The sequence below is a fragment of the Nerophis ophidion genome, linkage group LG08, assembly GCF_033978795.1.
Source record: "Nerophis ophidion isolate RoL-2023_Sa linkage group LG08, RoL_Noph_v1.0, whole genome shotgun sequence".
In the NCBI taxonomy this organism is placed as follows: Eukaryota; Metazoa; Chordata; class Actinopteri; order Syngnathiformes; family Syngnathidae; genus Nerophis; species Nerophis ophidion.
This window is the reverse complement of record NC_084618.1, coordinates 18,085,968-18,105,338: the sequence shown is the minus strand read 5'-3', so window position 1 is coordinate 18,105,338 and position 19,371 is coordinate 18,085,968. Positions and strand designations below refer to the sequence as shown.

General features: G+C 45.6%; 1 long non-coding RNA gene across 1 annotated transcript; it reads right to left on the bottom strand.

Annotated features, from left to right (window-relative positions):
* Window positions 1–1,914: 1,914 nt before the first annotated feature.
* Window positions 1,915–7,100, bottom strand: LOC133557452 (uncharacterized). The gene is made up of 2 exons (XR_009807772.1): window positions 6,515–7,100; window positions 1,915–2,620 (listed from the first exon to the last, which is right to left on the bottom strand). It is a non-coding gene; the product is annotated as an uncharacterized LOC133557452 (long non-coding RNA).
* Window positions 7,101–19,371: the final 12,271 nt, after the last annotated feature.

Below are 19,371 nucleotides of genomic sequence, written 5' to 3'. Positions count from 1 at the left end.
TGCACACACACACACACACACATGCATGTCTTGCCTACTTTGTGTGGACCCACGTTTGTTACAAAATGTGTACTACATATACAAATGTATGTTCATAATAAGTAGAAAATGAAACACACACAAAATGTATACATAAATACATAGAGTACAGTACACACACACGCACACACACACACACACATGCATGTCTTGCCTACTTTGTGTGGACCCACGTTTGTTACAAAATGTGTACTACATATACAAATGTATGTTCATAATAAGTAGAAAATGAAACACACACAAAATGTATACATAAATACATAGAGTACAGTACACACACACACACACACACACACACATGCATGTCTTGCATACTTTGTGTGGACCCACGTTTGGTCAGTAGGTTGTGACGGCCCCCCTTTCCACTATAGCTAGAATGATAAAAAAAAAAAATATATATATATATATATATATATATACACCTTCCCGGTAAGGTTCATTCAGGTGTACTGGAGAGGAGGCTACACCGGATAGTTGAACCTTGGATTCAGGAGGAACGGTGTGGTTTTCGTCCTGGTCGTGGAACTGTGGACCAGCTCTATACTCTCGGCAGGGTTCTTGAGGGTGCATGGGAGTTTGCCCAACCAGTCTACATGTGCTTTGTGGACTTGGAGAAGGCATTCGACCGTGTCCCTCGGGAAGTCCTGTGGGGAGTGCTCAGAGAGTATGGGGTATCGGACTGTCTTATTGTGGCGGTCCGCTCCCTGTACGATCAGTGCCAGAGCTTGTTCCGCATTGCCGGCAGTAAGTCGAACACATTTCCAGTGAAGGTTGGATTCCGCCAAGGCTGCCCTTTGTCACCGATTCTGTTCATAAATTTTACGGACAGAATTTCTAGGCGCAGTCAAGGCGTTGAGGGGTTCCGGTTTGGTGACCGCAGGATTAGGTCTCTGCGTTTTGCAGATGATGTGGTCCTGATGGCTTCATCTGACCGGGATCTTCAGCTCTCACTGGACTGGTTAACAGCCGAGTGCGAAGCGACCGGAATGAGAATCAGCACCTCCAAGTCCGAGTCCATGGTTCTCGCCCGGAAAAGGTTGGCGTGCCATCTCCGGGTTGGGGAGGAGACCCTGCCCCAAGTGGAGGAGTTCAAGTACCTAGGAGTCTTGTTCACGAGTGAGGGAAGAGTGGATCGTGAGATCGACAGGCGGATCGGTGCGGCGTCTTCAGTAAAGCGGACGTTGTACCGATCCGTTGTGGTGAAGAAGGAGCTGAGCCGGAAGGCAAAGCTCTCAATTTACCGGTCGATCTATGTTCCCATCCTCACCTATGGTCATGAGCTTTGGGTCATGACCAAAAGGATAAGATCACGGGTACAAGCGGCCGAAATGAGTTTCCTCCGCCGTGTGGCGGGTCTCTCCCTTAGAGATAGGGTGAGAAGCTCTGCCATCCGGGAGGAACTCAAAGTAAAGCCACTGCTCCTCCACATCGAGAGGAGCCAGATGAGGTGGTTCGGGCATCTGGTCAGGATGCCACCCGAACGCCTCCCTAGGGAGGTGTTTAGGGCACGTCCAACCGGTAGGAGGCCACGGGGAAGACCCAGGACACGTTGGGAAGACTGTCTCCCGGCTGGCCTGGGAACGCCTCGGGATCCCCCGGGAAGAGCTAGACGAAGTGGCTGGGGAAAGGGAAGTCTGGGTTTCCCTGCTTAGGCTGTTGCCCCCGTGACCCGACCTCGGATAAGCGGAAGAAGATGGATGGATGGATGGATATATATACACAAACACACACACACACAATTATAGACAATAAACAGGAATTAGCAGGCCGTACTGGTACAGATGTGTATCACTAATCGAGAGTTTGTTGTCAAATTTCATGCATTTTTAAAATATATTTTTTACATTAAATGTGAATGTCCTCTCCAGTATAATGTTGTCTTTCAGGAAAACACATTTATTGCAAAGAAAATTGAATAGCAAGACAGTACTTTTCAAATATATGCTAAAAAGTCGCGAATACCACTAGCCAACCTTCCAATATATATGCCTTAATGTTGATTATAGCAGTATAAATGATCAAACATAGCCCAAGAGTAAATATAGAAGATTGCAACATAGGTTGAATGAAAAGAGTGTGCAGCTTGCAGATGTCCTGTACTCCATGCAGCTTGTCCTCCACCCATTTGTATTGCCTCCTTGGAACACCACACTCGTTCAGCAACATAAACCACTTATAATAATGACTAAGGGGAGAGAATGTAAGTGCCCAGCTGATAAGCAACCAAGCAGGTCTTCAATCAATCAATCAATGTTTACTTATATAGCCCTAAATCACTAGTGTCTCAAAGGGCTGCACAAACCACCACGACATCCTCGGTAGGCCCACATAAGGGTAAGGAAAACTCACACCCAGTGGGACATCGGTGACAATAATGACCCAGTGGGACGTCGGTGACAATGATGACTATGAGAACCTTAGAGAGGAGGAAAGCGATGGATGTCGAGCGGGTCTAACATGATACTGTGAGAGTTCAATCCACAATGGATCCAACACAGTCGCGAGAGTCCAGTCCAAAGCGGGTCCAATACAGCAGCTTCAATGAGGCTATTACAGCTGAATCCAAGATTGAAAGATTAACCTGTAAGACACATAGAGCATATTTTATTCCTCCAATATCCATCTGATACTCTATCAATAGTACTGATATCACCACCAATATCCATTTCATTGTTAATCAATATCACTCATATGAAGATCAATGTCCACCTGATACTCAACATTACTACCGTAAATTCCGGACAATAAGCCGCTACTTTTTTCCGACCCTTTGAAATCTGCAGCTTATAAAACAGAGCAATTAAAAATAATTTGATTAAAAAAGGAAAAAACAATATTCAATTTTATTGTTTGTGCTATGGCGCTATCTTGTGGACAAATTTGCTGACTGCAGGTGCTACTGTGTTCTTTTTTTTTCTTTTCCAACCAGAGTGCCATTCTTCTAGCCATCCATAGCATTTCTACTCGTATGGATTCTTCATTCGTCACTCCAAGCAACGTTTGTAAGTTTTTTACAATACAACTAAAACAATTCATACTTATTAAAACGTCCCATTTGTGACGTCTGTAGGAGTTTTTTCATGCATATTTGTACGGGCTATCGTAATTTAATCAAGCTAGCGTTGTTAGCATTAGCTTATATGCTGACATGTTTACAAGTGTCGGTTCGTATTGACAACTTATTAACTGTATGATCACTCGCCATACAGCAATAGATGATATTTGTCTATTACCTGAACGCTTCGTTGTTAGCTGCCTCTCTTTGTTTATGATGCATATTTATTTTTTGCTGCCCTTTTTTTTGCTGCAGCTGTTACATATACATCCATCCATCCATTTTTTACCGCTTATTCCCTTTGGGGTCGCGGGGGGCGCTGGTGCCTATCTCAGCTACAATCGGGCGGAAGGCGGCGTACACCCAGGACAAGTCGCCATATACATATTGTTGATTTTTATTTTTATTCTTATTGTAATATTTTCTACTTTATTTTCATTTATAGCCCCAATATTTACTTTTTACTTTATAAATTCGATCTCAATTCTGAAGACTGCTGCTGGAATTTTTATTTTCCTGAGGGAATTTTCCTGAAGGAATCAATAAAGTACTATCTATCTATCTATCTATCTATCTATCTATCTATCTATCTATCTATCTATCTATCTATCTATCTATCTATCTATCTATCTATCTATCTATCTATCTATCTATCTATCTATCTATCTATCCATCTATCTATCTATCTGTTACTCCGCGGTGAGGGAAGTCTTGTTTGTTTTTCTGTCTTGTGATTAACATGTTTTATTTTGAAAAGCTACCCTCTTGTTTCAGATCACCTCTTGTGATCTTGTGTCACCAGTCTGACTTCATCCCTGAGTCCTGATTGTTTCCACCTGTTTCCCATCATTCCCACATCCCATTTAAGCTCACGCCTCTGTTTGTCCTTTGCCAGATCGTCTCGTTTATCGTGCCTTTCTAGCGTCGATGTCCATGTCCATGTCCTTGAAACCCTCCTTGCCTTGCTCAAAGCAGTTTTTTGCTGTAATTTTGAGTTTACTTTTTCCTCCTTCGATCGCCCTTTGTTGTCCTTAGTCGACCTAATTGGTGAGTTTTTGTTTTTCCAAATTTCGTTTGATTGCCTCATTGATTGAGTGATTTTTAGTGTTTATATATATAGATCGTTTGAGTTTTTCCTCTTGTTGGAGCGCTTTTGGTTAACTCTTATTGTTATTCAATTTTTGTTAGTTTTTTCTTAGATTAGCATTCCTCCTTATTTCTTAGAGTGATTTTGAGATACTTGTTTATCCTCGGAATTAATTTCCCCGCGTTGTTTATATTCTGGTGAAATACTTTTTGCACCGGAGGTAAAAAGTTACTTCAAAATAAATATCTATATGCTGTAATATTGTACATGGTAATTGGGATTTGTTACATATTGTATATACTATATAAGAGATTAGATTAGATAGTACTATATTTATTCCGTCAGGAGAGTTCCTTCAGGAAAATTACAATTTTCAGCACAATCCTATTCAAGATCAGACAAATATTACAGGGAGACAGAACAGGATCGCTGACGGGTCTGCCGGCTTCCAGCGCCCCTTACAAAAAAAAGATGACATACAGGTAAACAATAATAAAATATTATTTAATAATATATCAGTATATGTTATATACTGTATATATAATATGTAAATATTATATATTCTGTAGCTGAGGATCGGACCGCCAAGGGCCCTGCCTTCGGCTGCCGCACAGCTGACACTGCACCTGACCTCTATGCACCCTCCAATGGGTGGTGAGGCCATTGGCGGGGGAGTCACGTTAGCATTTCAGGCTGCACCCAGCTGGGCCCCATGGGCACAGGCCCTGCCACCAGGCGCTTACCATCGAGCCCCACCTCTGGGCCTGTCTCCAAAGGGCGGTCCTGGTTACCTGCGTCCGGGCGAGGTATAACTGGGTCCTATAATTTGAGCTGCTCTTTGTCTGGTTCCTCACCTAGTACCTGTTTGTCTTGGGAGACCCTTCCAGGGGGTATAGAAACCCCCGGACAATATGGTCCCTAGGACCATTGGGACACGCAAACGTCTCTACCGTGATGGGGTGGCAGCTCAGAGAGAAGTCTATCAGCAGATGAACGGCAGAAATATGGTTGTGGAGCAATTAGGTATGAAGCCAGCTGATTCTGATTCTGATTTTGATTCCTATCTTCAACTATCCTTTGTCACCAACTCTGTTCATAACTTTTATGGACAGAATTTCTAAGCGCAGTCAAGGCGTTGAGGGGTTCCGGTTTGGTGGCTGCAGGATTAGGTCTCTGATTTTTGCAGATGATGTGGTCCTGATGGCTTCATCTGGCCGGGGTCTTCAGCTCTCACTGGATCGGTTCCAAGCTGAGTGTGGAGCGACCGGAATGAGAATCAGCACCTCCAAGTCCGAGTGCATGGTTCTCGCCCTGGAAAGAGTGGAGTGCCATCTCCGGGTTGGGGAGGAGACCCTGCCCCAAGTGGAGGAGTTCAAGTACCTAGGAGTCTTGTTCACGAGTGGGGGAAGAGTGGATCGTGAGATCGAGAGGCGGATTGGTGCGGCGTCTTCAGTAATGCGGACGCTGTATCGATCCGTTGTGGTGATGAAGGAGCTGAGCCGGAAAGCAAAGCTCTCAATTTACCGGTCGATCTACGTTCCCATCCTCACCTATGGTCATGAGCTTTGGGTCATGACCGAAAGGACAAGATCGCGGGTACAAGCGGCTGAAATGAGTTTCCTCCGCCGGGTGGCGGGTCTCTCCCTTAGAGATAGGGTGAGAAGCTCTGTCATCCGGGAGGAACTCAAAGTAAAGCCGCTGCTCCTCCACATGGAGAGGAGCCAGATGAGGTGGTTCGGGTATCTGGTCAGGATTCCACCCGAACACCTAGGTGTTCAGGGCACGTCCAACCGGTAGGAGGCCACGGGGAAGACCCAGGACACGTTGGGAAGATTATGTCTCCCGGCTGGCCTGGGAACGCCTCGAGATCCCCCGGGGAAGAGCTGGACGAAATGGCTGGGGAGAGGGAAGTCTGAGCTTCCCTGCTTAGGCTGCTGCCCCCGCGACCCGACCTCGGAGAAGCGGAAGAAGATGGATGGATGGATGGATGGATCTTCAACTATGGTCATGACCAAAAGAACAAGACGACAGGTACAAGCGGCCGAAATGAGTTTCTTCCGTCGGTTGACGGGGGCTCTCCCTCAGAGAGAGGCCACAGAGCTCTTACATTTGGTAAAAAACAACACAAAAAAATCTTATATTTGTGAGTAGTCAACTTACTTTTATGAAAATAAAACTGAGTAGTTCAATTAATTTGTGAGTAGACAGCTTGTCCAGTGAGGTAACTTGTACCTTTTGCAGAGTTGACCCTCAGCTGACATCTCTATCATATTCTTTCGCAACTTTACTGATGTTCCCTGTCCAAATCCACTTGATAAAGTAGTGTCACTTACATTTTGTTGGGATGTCATTTTAAAGCTTTCGCCATAGCGTGTGCGCGGGATTTGCACATTCTGATCTTCTTCTTATATGCCTCGGATGTGATGGTCTCCCTCTCAATGTCGTCCTTTGAAATGAGTGGTTCTATTTCACCGTCCAGTTCCATCAAGCTTTGCTCCTCGGTGGACAAAATCTCCAGCAAACTGATCAACATTACAACATTTACTTTGTTTCTACGCAATTCGTCGTCGATAAGATCAATTGTGTCGTCAACACTAGATCTCATCCCTTCTCGCTTGTGTTTCATCCTTCCCACGTCCTTCATAGAAACTATTTCGACTAAAATAATCGTTGCACTCGCCGTAGCCCCCATGTTTGGCAACAAAAAATGTAATAATTGCACTTCGAGGAGGAGACAGAATATGCTTGACAAGTTATTTCTATTCAAAGCATCAGGTTGACAAAAAGTCGTTACGAACAACTGCGTCAGCCTTTTTAGATGCACAATATGCAAGTCATCTAGTCACGCCTCTGGAAGACACGCCCACAGCATTGCTCATAACAAAAGTGAAATGAACTTGAGAGACATTACGTAAAAAGTAAATCATCCATCCATCCATCTTCTTCCGTTTATCCGAGGTCCGGTCACGGGGGCAGCAGCCTAAGCAGGGAAGCCCAGACTTCCCTCTCCCCAGCTACTTCGTCCAGCTCTTGCCGGGGGGATCCCGAGGCGTTCCCAGGCCAGCCGGGAGACATAGTCTTCCCAACGTGTCCTGGGTCTTCCCCGTGGCTTCCTACCGGTTGGACGTGCCCTAAACACCTCTCTAGGAAGGCGTTCGGGTGGCATCCTGACCAGATGCCCGAACCACCTCATCTGGCTCCTCTCCATGTGGAGGAGCAGCGGTTTTACTTTGAGCTCCTCCCGGATGACAGAGCTTCTCACCCTATCTCTAAGGGAGAGCCCCGCCACCCGGCGGAGGAAATTCATTTTGGCCGCTTGTACCCGTGATCTTGTCCTTTCGGTTATGACCCAAAGCTCATAACCATAGGTGAGGATGGGAACGTAGATCGACCGGTAAATTGAGAGCTTTGCCTTCCGGCTCAGCTCCGTTTTCACCACAACGGATTGATACAGCGTCCGCATTACTGAAGACGCCGCACCGATCCGCCTGTCGATCTCACGATCCACTCTTCCCCCACTCGTGAACAAGACTCCTAGGTACTTGAACTCCTCCACTTGGGGCAGGGTCTCCTCCCCAACCCGGAGATGGCACTCCACCCTTTTCCGGGCGAGAACTATAGACTCGGACTTGGAGGTGTTGATTCTCATCCCAGTCGCTTCACACTCGGCTGCGAACCGATTCAGTGAGAGCTGGAGATCCTGGCCAGATGAAGCCGTCAGGACCACATCATCTGCAAAAATCAGAGACCTAATCCTGCAGTCACCAAACCGGATCCCCTCAACGCCCTGAATGCGCTTAGAAATTCTGTCCATAAAAGTTATGAACAGAATCGGTGACAAAAGGCAGCCTTGGCAGAGTCTAACCCTCACTGGAAATGTGTCCGACTTACTGCCGGCAATGCGGACCAAGTTCTGACACTGATCATGCAGGGAGTGGACCGCCACAATCAGACAGTCCGAAACCCCAAGCTCTCTGAGCACTCCCCACAGGACTTCCCGAGGGACACGCTCGAATGCCTTCTGCAAGTCCACAAAGCACATGTAGACTGGTTGGGCAAACTCCCATGCACCCTCAAGGACCCTGTCAAAAGTAAATCATGAATAAATCAAAACATTTTGAAAGTAAGTTGCATCCCGCAGTTATGGAAATAATAATAACGTTGTTGCCCTAGGGCAGTGGTTCTCAATTGGGGGTACACATAACCCCCGGGGTACTTGAAGGTATGCCAAGGGGTACGTGAGATTTTTTTTAAATATTCTAAAAATAGCAACAATTCAACAATCATTAATAAACATATTTATTGAATAAAACTTCAACAAAATATGAATGTAAGTTCATGTTAGAAAAATTGTATGTAAATTTCAAAAAACTTTCCGCTCTCTGAGTTTCCAATGAACAGATAAGAGCTGTCTTTGCTGCACCAAGCAAAGTCTTGGAAGATTCTGTTGTGTATGTTGGAATGACACAGGAGGGGTTATCTATTGTCCTCAAAGACCTGCCGAAGCTGAATTCAGGACGAGCCCAAGCCCGAGGCATCATCTTCTTTTGTCTTCAATGTGACCGAAAACAATGACTGTTTACATACACTTCATTTCTGTTGTGACATGTGTTGTTGCGTAAACATTGAACATCTAAATAAAAGAGGAGATGTAAACCTTTTTCATCAGAGCGTGGTGCAGGACTGTACAGAGAGTACAGTGGCCATGTCTCTCCTCAGATCTGAGTCTAAATTGAAATCTGTCTCTGTTTGATTCCCTGCCTTTTGTCTTGTTTAATAGATGTCATCAGTGTTTGAACCTGACATCTTCATTAACTGTGAAAAGAAATGCAACGATGCAGTGTTGACAGCTAGATTTTTTGTGGACATGTTCCATAAATATTGATTTTAAAGATTTCTTTTTTTGTGAAGAAATGTTTGGAATGAAGTTGATGAATCCAGATGGATCTCTATTACAATCCCCAAAGAGGGCACTTTAACTTGATGATTACTTCTATGTGTAAAATTTTTTATTCATAATTGAATCACTTTGTGGTGGGCGTGGCCTGCGCACCTGCAGGGAAGCGAGGTGTGGCAGGGCCGGCTTCGAGGTTGGCGACAGGTGAGCGGATGACACAGCTGAAAGTGGTCATCTAATCACCTGTCGTTCTGTTAAAAGCCAGGAGTCTGAAAGGACAAGGGGTTGGAGTTGGAACAGACGGAAAAGGGACAGAGACAATTGCCGGGAAACATGCAAAGAACATTGTGCTAAAGCAAATGAAAGACAGCTTTGTTGAAAAATAAAAGAAGAGTCAAACCTGATTAGCGATGTCTGTCCTCCATGACCCACGCAACCCACACGATGAGGGCAGGAAGCCTTCCACAGTGGTGCCCGACGTGGGTGGATCATTGGAGGCGAGGGAGGACGATTTCCTCCGTGCGTTGGTCGGCGAGTGCAGAGAATGGGTGGCAATCAGCAAAGAAAATTGTCAGCTCATGAAGGCGCTGGTGGACAAGATGAAGGGAGGCGGCGAGGCGTCTGGGGACCAGCAGGGCGAGCTGACAGCTGGAGAGTGGGAGGCAACACCGATGACGGCTGCGGGACCCACCTCGGCGCCCCGCTGTCGTCTCGCCCTGCGCCGGGGGGGGTCGAAAGGACCCAATCCCCCGGTCAAGATGAAGAGCAGGGCGGTGCTGCACCGGACGGGAGGCACCGCCAAAGAATATGGACGCTGGGTCCGGTCCTCGCGTCGGGGGAAGGAGGACCGGCCATTCGCCTTTTTCCAGCAGCTTCAGAAGGCAGCGACACGCTGGCTGCAGCCAGGAGAGGGAGATGGCCGACTGCCGGACCAATACATCCGGTAGCAGCTCCGAGAGGTGATCCGCGAAGGACGACCGATTGGGGTCGGTACCACCGGCCACTGGACTACGCAACTGCGGGGACCCTCGTTGAGGACCACCTGGCCATCCACCGCGAGAGACAACCCGCACCGAGGGCGCACAGAGAAAAAAAAAGAAGGAGAGAGCAGTACATATTCCCCGCCTTAAACCACATGACTCGCCGTATGTTCTTTCCCCGCAGGTCCGGACTGCTGTCCCCGGAACATCTCCCGCGCAGACGGCCCCTCAAACGCTTGGGCAGGCGTGCTGGAGGCGTGGGCGGCCCGGTCGCGCGCGTCAGGGACCTCAGCAGGTGGAGGTGGGGCGCGTGGCCGTGGCGGCCGGCCCTTCAGTGCCCTCCCCCGACCCGGGTGAGACGTACGGTATCAAGGTAATGATACAAGGGAGTACATACCAGGCGATGGTGGATTCGGGCTGTGGGCAGACCATGATCCACCAGAACCTGGTTCGACCCGAGGCTTTGAGGAATGCAACACGGCTAAAAATCAGGTGTGTTCATGGGGATGTGCACGAGTACCCGATGGTGCCAGTAGAAATTTGGTTCGAGGGCCAAAAGCATAGGGTAGAGGTAGCTGTAAGTACGCACCTCTCGCACCCCGTAATTTTGGGCACAAATTGGCCGGGGTTTAGGCGCTTACTGACACAATGCGTAGGGGTGCGTTCACGGACAGTAGGAAAAGGGAGTATCCGCGCAGTTTTCAGTGGCGAGCCGGGGCCATCCGACACTGCCGAGCGGGATCCGGTGGGGGCTTCGCGGGAAGCCTCCCCGGCCCCCTATTGGCATCCTACGGAGGATTTTCCCCTCGAGCAGTCTCGAGACGAAACTTTGCGCGCGGCCTGGGACCAAGTTGATTACATTGACGGTCAACCGATGCGTGGGTACAGCGTGGGTATTCCCTCACTTCTCCATTATAAGAGATAGATTACACCGAGTGACCCGTGACACTCAAACAGGAGAGGAAATCACCCAGTTGTTGGTGCCGAAACGCCGCCGGGAAATGGTTTTCCAGGCGGCGCATATTAATCTTATGGCTGGACATTTAGGGTATGATAAAACACTCAATCGGGTCATGGTCCGGTTCTATTGGCCGGGCATCCGGGGAGACGTGCGCCGCTGGTGCGCTGCCTGTCCGGAATGCCAGCTGGTGAACCCAGCGGCCACCCCGAAGGCCCCTTTGCGCCCATTCGACAGAATTGGGATGGACCTCATCGGACCATTTCACCCGAGCTCACGGTGGTATCGCTTTGTGTTAGTCCTAGTGGATTACGCAATGCGCTACCCCGAAGCAGTGCCGCTGCGCTCCATCTCTGCAAAGAGTCTGGCGCAAGCGCTATTTCAGGTCATTTCCCGGGTTGGAATCCCGAAATAGATTTTGACTGACCAGGGCACGTCCTTTATGTCACGCACGATAAAGGAACTGTACGGATTATTGGGAATTAAAGCCATGCGCACCAGTGTGTACCACCCACAAACGGATGGGCTGGTGGAGCGATTAAACAAAACGCTAAAAACCATGATCCGTAAGTTTACGCACAAGGACAAACCAAATTGGGATAAATGGCTGGTTCCCCTCATGTTTGCGATGCGGGAGGTACCCCAATCCTCTACTGGCTTTACGCCTTTCGAGCTGTTATACGGCAGGAAACCACGCGGAGTGTTGGACGTAATTAAAGAAAGTTGGGAGGAAGGTCCAAGCTCCAGCAAAAACGAAGTGCAGTACGTTCTGGACATGCGAGCAAAGCTCCACACGGTGGCGCACTTATCACGTGAGAATTTGCTCCGTGCCCAGGAACGACAACAGTGCACGTACAACAGGGGGACCAAGCTAAGAACATTTTCACCGGGAGAAAAAGTCCTTGTATTACTCCCAACATCTAGCTCAAAATTACTGGCAAAGTGGCAAGGACCCTTTGAGGTCACACGGCAAGTGGGGGATGTGGATTACGAGGTTCGACGCTCGGACCGGGGCGGAGACACGCAAATCTACCATCTCAACCTGTTGAAGGCATGGAGGGAGGCCGAGCCTGTCTCCATGGTAACGGTAGTGAGAGAGGAGGAGGAGTTGGGACCAGAGATCCCGCGCTCTGTTCCTCCTTCTCCTCTCCCCTGTGATAACCAGCTCACGTTAGCGCAGAAGGCGGATGTTGCTAAACTGCAGCAGCGCTTCTCTGACGTGTTTTCCCCTCGGCCCGGCCGCACAAATCTCATCCAGCATCATATCGAGACCAGCCCGGGTGTTACGGTGCGCTCTCGGCCATACAGGCTCCCCGAGCACAAACGTAAAATAGTTCGGGAGGAATTAAAATCCATGCTAGAATTGGGAGTAATAGAAGAATCCCACAGTGCCTGGTGTAGCCCCATAGTTCTTGTAGGGAAGAAAGATGGGTCTGTGCGGTTCTGTGTGGATTACCGCAAGGTGAATGAAGTATCACGATTTGATGCGTACCCAATGCCTCGGGTCGACGAGCTCCTAGATCGGCTGGGCACTGCTCGTTTTTTCACGACACTGGATTTGACCAAGGGCTATTGGCAGATTCCCTTGTCACCAGAGTCCAAGGAAAAAACAGCCTTTTCCACTCCGGAAGGTTTGTACCAATTTGTCGCACTCCCGTTTGGCTTGTTCGGTGCGCCTGCCACGTTCCAGCGCCTCATGGACCGGGTGCTGCGACCCCACGCTGCATATGTGGCCGCCTACCTGGATGATGTCATCATCCAGAGTAGCGGCTGGGAACAACACATGCAGCGGGTGGGGGCAGTGCTCGAGTCCCTGAGGCAGGCGGGGCTCACCGGCGAAGTGTGCAGTTGGCCGGAGGGAAGTACAGTATTTGGGGTACCACTTGGGAGGGGGGCAGGTGCGCCTGCAGGTAGATAAAACAGCGGCGATTGCGGCCTGCCCAACCCCCAAGACGAAAAAAGAGGTGAGGCAGTTTTTGGGTCTGGCGGGGTACTACCGGAGGTTTACCCCCCGGTTTGCGGACCTGACCAGCCCAATAACTGACCTCACCCGAAAGGGTGCCCCAGATCTGGTCCAGTGGACGGAGCGGTGCTAGCAGGCGTTTGAGAGGGTTAAGAAGGCCCTCTGCGAGGAGCCGGTCCTACACATGCCTGATTTTTCTCTCCCATTTTGTCTGCAGGCTGACGCGTCGGGCAGAGGACTGGGAGCGGTTTTGTCCCAGCAGGTGGAGGGCGTCGACCGGCCCATCCTTTACATCAGCCGAAAGCTATCCGAAAGAGAGGCGAGGTACAGCACAGTGGAGAGGGAGTGCCTCGCCATCCGATGGGCGGTCGGGGCCCTCCGATACTACCTCCTGGGGCGCTCATTCAGCCTCTGCTCGGACCACAAACCCCTCCAGTGGCTCCACCGCATGAAGGATGCCAACGCGCGGATCACCCGGTGGTATCTGGCTTTGCAACCCTACAACTTCAGAGTGATCCACAAACCGGGTGCACAGATGGCCGTGGCCGACTTCCTGTCCCGCTCTTTTCCAGGAGGGGGGGGAGTTGGAGTGTCCGGACGGCGTCCCGGCCTGAGTCTGGCGGTGGAGGTATGTGGTGGGCGTGGCCTGCGCACCTGCAGGGAAGCGGCTTCGAGGTTGGCGACAGGTGAGCGGATGACACAGCTGAAAGTGGTCATCTAATCACCTGTCGTTCTGTTAAAAGGCAGCAGTCTGAAAGGACAAGGGCTTGGAGTTGGAACAGACGGCAAAAGGGACAGAGACAATTGCCGGGAAACACGCAAAGGACATTGTACTAAAGCAGATGAAAGACAGCTTTGTTGAAAAATAAAAGAAGAGTCAAACCTGATTAGCGATGTCTGTCCTCCATGACCCACGCAACCCACACGATGAGGACAGGAAGCCTTCCACACACTTGTTTATTTTTCAACAAGTTTTTAGTATTTTTATATCTTTTTTTCCAAAAAGTTCAAGAAAGACCACTACAAATGAGCAATATTTTGCACTGTTATACAATTGGATAAATCAGAAACTGATGATATAGTGCTGTATTTTACTGCTTTATCTCTTTTTTTCAAGCAAAGATGCTTTGCTCTGATTAGGGGGTACTTGAATTAAAACAATATTCACAGGGGGTACATCATTGAAAAAGGGTTGAGAACAATTTTGACTCGGGGGCCAAATTTAAAGGAAAAAAATGTTGGTTTTTTTAGGAACACCAATACAAAACCTCAGATCGAATGCGAAAAATGTTATTGTCATGTCTTGTTGATCATGTCTTGTTTGGCTATGTTCTGTTGACTTTTGGACTCTTTAAGTTCCTGTTTTTTCACTCCCCGCTTTGTCACCATGACGACCAATCAGTTCACCTCTCCTCACGACTCACGCACCTGACTCATTTATACTCACGCACCTGTTTTCAATCACCACATCACTATTTAAGCCTGTCATGTTCTGTTGGTCGTCCTGGCGTCATTGTGATATTTTCATGCTCTGTCCATGCCAGTTTTTTCATGCCAAAGTCCATGCTGCTCTTTTCAAGTCATAATAAATGTTGTTTGATTTATGTTCATAGTCTGTTTATGTGTTCGTTTTGTTCCTTAGCCAAGTTGTGCCTCCGCTTTGAGTGCTTTTTGTCTGTACCTTTTTTTAGTTAAAATTAAATCATGTTTTTACCTAAACGCCATGTCGTGAGTAGTCCGTCTGCTTTCCTGGGAGAACAACCCCTCAGCAAGCTTCAACCCCCCATTGTGACGGATGCACTATGGACTGGACTACTGGACTATTATATTAGATCCACAATGGACTGGACTCTCAGATTATTATGTTAGATCCACTATTGACTGGACTACCGCACTATTATGTTAGATCCACTATTGACTGGACTACCGCACTATTATGTTAGATCCACAATGGACTGAACTCTCACTATTATGTTAGATCCACTATGGACTGGACTCTCACTATTATGTTAGATCTACTATGGACTGGACTCTCACTATTATGTTAGATCCACTATGGACTGGCCTCTCGCACTATTATGTTAGATCTACTATGGACTGAACACTTACTATTATGTTAGATCAACTATGGACTGGACTCTCACACTATTATGTTAGATCCACTATGGACTGGACTGTCACTATTATATTAGATCCACTATGGACTGGACTCTCACTATTTTGTTGATCCACTATGGACTGGACTCTCACTATTATGTTAGATCCACTATGGACTGGACTCTCACTATTTTGTTGGATCCACTATGGACTGAACTCTCACTATTATGTTAGATCCACTATGGACTGGACTCTCACTATTATGTTAGATCTACTATGGACTGAACTCTTACTATTATGTTAGATCAACTATGGACTGGACTCTCACTATTATACTCGATCCACTATGGACTGGGTCTCACTATTATGCTAGATCCACTATGGACTGGGTCTCACTATTATGTTAGATCCACTATGGACTGGACTCTCACACTATTATGTTAGATCCACTATGGACTGGACTCTCACTATTATGCATGATCCACTATGGACTGGACTCTCACTCTTATGTTAGATCAACTATGGACTGGACTCTTGCACTATTATGTTAGATCCGCTATGGACTGGACTCTTGCACTATTATGTTAGATCCACTATGGACTGGACTCTCACATTATTATGTTAGATCCACTATGGACTGGACTCTTGCACTATTATGTTACATCCACTATGGACTGGACTCTCACACTATTATGCTAGATCCACTATGGACTGGACTCTTGCACTATTATGTTAGATCCGCTATGGACTGCACTCTTGCACTATTATGTTAGATCCACTATGGACTGGACTCTCACATTATTATGTTAGATCCACTATGGACTGGACTCTTGCACTATTATGTTACATCCACTATGGACTGGACTCTCACACTATTATGCTAGATCCACTATGGACTGGACTCTTGCACTATTATGTTAGATCCACTATGGACTGGACTCTCACTATTATGCTAGATCCACTATGGACTGGACTCTCACTATTATGCTAGATCCACTATGGACTGGACTTGCACTATTATGTTCGATCCACTATGGACTGAACTCACACTATTATGTTAGATCCACTATGGACTGGACTCTCACTATTATGCTAGATCCACTATGGACTGAACTCTCACTATTATGCTAGATCCACTATGGACTGGACTGGCACTATAATGTTCGATCCACTATGGACTGAACTCTCACTATTATGCTAGATCCACTATGGACTGGACTCTCACTATTATGCTAGATCCACTATGGACTGGACTCGCACTATTATGTTCGATCCACTATGGACTGAACTCTCACTATTATGCTAGATCCACTATGGACTGGACTCGCACTATTAATGCTAGATCCACTATGGACTGGACTCGCACTATTATGTTCGATCCACTATGGACTGGACTCTCACTATTATGTTAGATCCACCCATAACTGTGGTCCCCGCCAAGGTTTTTCATTGTATCCCATTGAGTTTTTTCTTGCCCTGATGCGGGATCTGAGCCGAGGATGATGTCGTCGTGACTTGTGCAGCCCTTTGAGACACTTGTGATTTAGGGCTATATAAATAAACTTTGATTGATTGATAATTGTAAGAAATATTTTATTTTTGTTATTGGTTAGCGTCAGAATAACAATGTTGTTAAAAAGAAGAAGACAGTTATTATACTTTATAAATGTTTGTCTTACTTAGAAATGCGCACATTTAGTTGTATTCGCTCATCCATCCATCCGTTTTCTACCACTCGTCCCTGTTAAAAAATATTATATGGCTCTCACGGAAAAAACATTTTAAATTTTTTGGCTTTCATGGCTCTTTTAGCTAAAAAGGTTCCCGACCCCTGATGTAGATAATGGGTTTCACTATGTAAAGCGCTTTGAGTCTCTAGAGAAAAGGGCTATATAAATATAATTCATTTCACTCATTCACTTAGATATCAGTAAAACAAAATCTAATGTATTTATGTACATTATTTTAACAATTAGGCTAACCCAGGGATCGGCAACCCGCGGCTCTTTGGCGCCGCCCTAGTGGCTCTCTGGAGCTTTTTCAAAAATGTATGAAAAATGGAAAAAGATGAGAGGAAGAAAATATAAAAATATACAATTTTTTTATTAAATTAGTTTCTGTAGGAGGACAAACATGACACAAACCTCCCTAATTGTTATAAAGCACACTTTTTGTATTAAACATGCTTCACAGATTCGAGTATTTGGCGAGTGCCGTTTTGTCCTACTAATCTTGGCGGTCCTTGAACTCACCGTAGTTTGTTTACATCAGGGGTGTCCAAAGTTTTTTCACTGAGGGCTGTAAATTGAATAATTAAAGCATGCGGGGCCATTTTGATATTTTTCATGTTCAAATCATAAGAAAATATATGGATTTTTTAGTTTTTACCTTCAGGGGTCCCGTGGACCATAGAGGGTCTCAGTCATTAAAATGTTAAAAATAAGTCAAATTATTATTATTTTTTAATAATTTAACGCTTACAGTACATATCTATATCAACTTAAGGTTGAGATGAAGCAAAAAAGAAAAAAAAACTTTGTTTTAATAGTAAAACTGAAATATGCAGTATTTAGTGATTAAAACCATAAAAGACCAATGATGCAGGACACCATTGATTTGAATTCACTATTATTTTTTTGATAAATAAAATCCCACTAAAATATTTGGGATCCAAAAAGTGCCCCACTCATGAAGTGATACATTTTTATTATATATATATATTTTTTAATTTTCAACACTTAAGTGTGTCGATTTAACATTTAAACTATTATTTTGTTTTGTTTATGGTCTTTTGTAAGAAAAAGTTTAATGTTTTTATATGCCCGCGACCCCAAAAGGGAATAAGCGGTAGAAAATGGATGGATAGATGTTTTTATATGGCAACCACACGATATATGAAATATTTTTTGCACAAAAAACATTTTAAAATACAATTTTTGAAGTAATTGGAGCCTTGAAAATAATTGATTATAACATTGATTTTTTTGTTTTGTTTGTTTGAGCAATGGAAAAACAATTTAAAAAAACACAGCCTGCATGACAACTTTGTGTCAACATTGTAACTTTTCCTTATTAGATTTCACCTCATTCCACTTTTTAAAATGTATATTTTTAATTTTTTTAAATAGCATTTCCAGAATGTGTGGCGGGCCGCAAATGGCCCCCGGGCCGCACTTTGGACACCCCTGGTTTACATGTATAACTTTCTCAGACTTCCTAAGACGTGTTTTATGCCACTTCTTTTTCCGTCTCATTTTGTCCACCAAACATTTTGTGCTGTGCGTGAATGCACACGGGTGAGTTTTGTTGACGTTATTGACTTATGTGGAGTGATAATCAGACATATTTGGTCACTGCAAGCTAATCGATGCTAACATGCTATTTAGGCTAGCTATATGTACATATTGCATCATTATGCCTCATTTGTAGCTATATTTAAGCTCATTTAGTTTCCTTTAAGTCCTCTTAATTCAATTTATAACTCATGACACACTATCTGTATGTAATATGGCTTTTATTTTTTGCATCTCCAGACATATTTGTTTTTGTATTTTTGGTCCAATATGGCTCTTTCAACATTTTAGGTTGCCGACCCCTGGGCTAAACCAATACATCATTTTACCGTTTATTTCTGTTTAGTTATTACTAAAATGACAATATTTCTGCATAAATCTTTAGATATAGTTTGCATTCATTAATTGATTGGATCACATTATTTCTAAGGAAAATATTTTTACAGTTGTGGCCAAGAGAATTTACTTATTTATGTCCATAATTGCTTTTAAAACTTACTTTCAACCTTTTTTTTGATTTATACATGATTATTTTTTTACGGAATGTCCCTCCATTTCGCTTTCGTTATGAACACTGCTGTGGGCGCGTCTTTTAGGATCAGGTTTTCGAGTCTTGTTCACCTGACGCTTTAAACAGAAAAATCTTGTCAAACCACATTCTGTTTTCTCCTTGAAGTGCGATCAGGTGAGCATTTGTTATGTATTATGACAGCCGTATTTCCATGAATTGCCGCCGGGGCGCAAATTAATTTAAAACCTCTTCTCACTCCTGCGCTTACCAAAGGCATGCGGTAAAAGTAAGCATGCGCTAATCATTTTAAAACCGCTTCTCACTCCGGTACTTACCGAAGGCATGCAGTAAAAAAATTGAGTGTGATGTAAGGATACCATCATGAAAAGCACATTTAATAATATTTACTCATAAATGAAATCCATGCCAGTTCCTTCTGATCAAAAGCATCAATAACTTGTTTATAGAAGTCTTTCTTATCCGCCTTCAGT